The sequence below is a fragment of the Chiloscyllium plagiosum genome, chromosome 12 (genome assembly GCF_004010195.1).
Source record: "Chiloscyllium plagiosum isolate BGI_BamShark_2017 chromosome 12, ASM401019v2, whole genome shotgun sequence".
In the NCBI taxonomy this organism is placed as follows: domain Eukaryota; kingdom Metazoa; phylum Chordata; class Chondrichthyes; order Orectolobiformes; family Hemiscylliidae; genus Chiloscyllium; species Chiloscyllium plagiosum.
Window position 1 is genome coordinate 29983970 of NC_057721.1, and position 3319 is coordinate 29987288.

The window sequence follows — 3319 nt, forward strand, 5'->3', positions numbered from 1 at the left end:
TCAACTGTGGAGATATGGTAGTTATGTGCTCACCAGCATGTACTCTTGGCTCTCATCATGGTAGCCACCATGGTGGCAGTATTTGAGCTGGTGGAGGGTTCAGGAGGCAACTGTTACTTCCTTTGAGGCATCTCTGAGTACTTCCATCGATGTGTTGTGGTGCTGGCCTCTTGGTTACTGACATTATGCTCGTTCCACTACAATCTGCAGGAAGTAGACAAGTGAATTCATTGTGAAAAAGGATAGAAACTTGGGCATGTTAACAGTGCATTCACAATAGAATTAATGAGAGAGTTGCTCAGCAATAGACTACGTTCATGGTTCAGAGGCTGAACAGACAGGGGTGTTCCCTCTCAGTCGGGGAACACTTCAGCGGTCAAGGATATTCAGTCTCAGATCTTCAGGTAAGCATCTTCCAAGACGGTCTTTGAGACTCACAACAACACAGAATCGCTGAGCAGAAACTGACAGCAACGTTCCGTACCCATTAAGATGGCCTCAATGGTGACCTTGAGTTCATGTCACCTTACATGTGATCCCATCGCACTGTTCTGTACCTGTGAAATCTTCCTTGCTGTCCTGTTTTGACACCTTGATAAATTGTTATGATCTCTCTACCTTAATTAGTTTGTACAGTTTTGGATTACTTATTACGTTGGGTACATCCTCAGCATGTGACTCTTATACTTATCATGTCATTGCAGTCATTTGGTTTGTCTCCAGCATCACCTTATTTTTATATTTTGTAATTATCTCTCTGCCTCATTTAATCAGATTATAGGTAATCTCTTTGTTTGTTATTCAACTCTTGACAATTTACTCACACCATCTGACGATTTTGGTCACCTACAGTGACATATTATTTGATACTCCACTCACACCATTTGCATGATCTTTTGATCTCTTTGCCCTTGATCTCTCTGCCGATAAATTCTGTGTCTGTGTGCTTCTCTCTCACTTCACCTGACCAAAGGGGCTATGCACCGAAAGATTATGATTTCAAATAAACCTGGTGTCGTGGGAACTTTGACTTTGTTCACTCCAGTCCAACACCGGCATCTCCACGTCATGAGTATTATAAGTTGAGCCAAATGGTCTGTTTCTGTGCCTATATTCTATCCCCTAAGTAATCATATGCCATTAATCTACCACTGAAAGTGAGAAGAGGTAATATTTTCACTTATCTCTCTTCCTGTCTTTTGAAACAATATATTTCAAAACTAATGGACAGATTTCAACCAAACCTACTGTTGAGATATGATAGAATCCTGAGAAGAATCATTTCATTTTAGGTGAAAATGTAGATCTGGAATTGGAGCCTGGAAAGTTGAAAGGACAAGGAATTTGTCACAGACATCAAAATCTGTGCAGAGTTTACAGGGTAGGTTATTAGATGTGATTGACCTGAAGCCTTTTCAGGGAGGCTGAAGATCTTAATAAAAAAAAATCAGCTTTGTAGTTATAAAGTATCAACCAGGCTTCAAGGAAAGCAGCATAATTGCAATAATATGAAGTTAACACTTTGTAGCAAAGGTCTGCATTCTATTGAATACCCCTTTTGTTATCAGACAGCAATCTGAAGTCATATCTCCTTCAAAATATTAAGTTGAGTCTAAAGCAAAATTATATGGCTTGTATAAAATGCAATGAACTGTCGTGCCACTTTTACAAAATAGCTTTACACAGATCCTATCATAGCCAGAGTGAAGATTAAGCTGTGTCAGACCACTTCCTTGAAATGAATTATCACTTCATAGCTTTAGAATAGAAGTCAGAATGAACTGACTCCTGAATTATATTGCTACTTTTACATTAATCTGTAATCTGAATCACTGAATCCATCTACAGTAAGTGATAATACAATGCCAACCTTCGTTGAAAGTAAATGTCAAGATTATAATAGCAGGTAATGTAACAAAATGCCAAGTTTCCATAATGTTCAAATTAACCTTTAGCCTGTTAATTGTGGATTCCTACTGTGTACTGTGGAAGATTTTCAGAATTCTATTGGATCTGGAAAAGTGAAGGTTAATTTTTACCTCAGGCTAAGTTGTTGTCCGTATAGGCAATTTAGCCATTACATCAAGTAGTATTTGAAAGTAGATAGATTGGAGATGAATGAGAGTCACCACACAGAATAAAGAATGAATGTAGTTTCATTGTCTTAAGGAGAAGTTTTAATAGGTTTAACAGAGTTGATCTGGATTTCTTTCTCAATCAAGTTGAGAATTGTAATAAGTTTCTTAGACAACTTACAATAGTGAGTTTCATAACTTGATCTATATCTTGAATATCCTTCTCAATCTTTAGCTTTTATGTGAATAAAAGACAACCTTATTCATTAGCTTTCTCTTGTTTCAAATCCTAGAAATCAGGACTTGGACTATAAGTGAGTACAGAGTTGAAAAGGATAACGCTGGAAAAGCACAGCAGGTCAGGCAGCATCCGAGGAGGGGAGAGTTGACATTTCAGGCATAAGCCCTTCATCAGGAATGAGTGAATACAGACATTGGAAGAGCAAAAGAAAGGAAGATTTCAGAATTTAAAGACTTCCTGAAATGTTTTACTGCTAATTATGTACTTCTGTAGTAAAAATAAGATAGTACTGGAGATAATCAGAATGTCTGGCAGCATTTATTGTGATATAACATGTGTGATTTACATATATTTCAATATAATTTAATTTAGAATTTGAATGTAAGCTAGTAGCATGTGGGTTTTGTTTTGTGTGTTTGAGGGGTTTAATTGTTAACTTGTAAACTTTTCTGTTGCCATGGTGATTTGTTTCAAAAACAGTATGACAGAGAACATTCCTAGTGTGTAATGAGCTTTCATTTTCATTAAGAGAGATATTACGAACAAATCGAGCAAAAAGGTCTGCACTGGGCTTTCAGCTTAGAAGGTCAGGGTTGACCCTTTTCCTTTCTTTTGTTTAGGGAAACATCCAATGGATTTCAATTTGGCAACTTTGCAGATGTTTTGGCAGAAGCTGGATGTGTAAATCTATTTCTCCAAATGAAAGGAGATAGCTTCAAACTGTTTGGAAATAGGTTACTTAAGCAGTTTAGTTTGAATGCTCCTAATCAGAAGTGTTTGGGTACAATGCTGAAGGAGTTATGCAAAGGTAAGAAAGTTTAAGCCTACATGTATGAAAATTCAAGGAAAAAGATGATTAGGTTCTCAAGGTGGGGAATTAAAGCCACATTGGTTTAAGCCTTACAGATGTGATACAAAAAAATTCTCTGTAGTGAGAGTACAGTAAAATAGTGTTTTTGGGATTAAATGGATTATGTTTTTGCCAGGTTTTCTATGTTTTAAA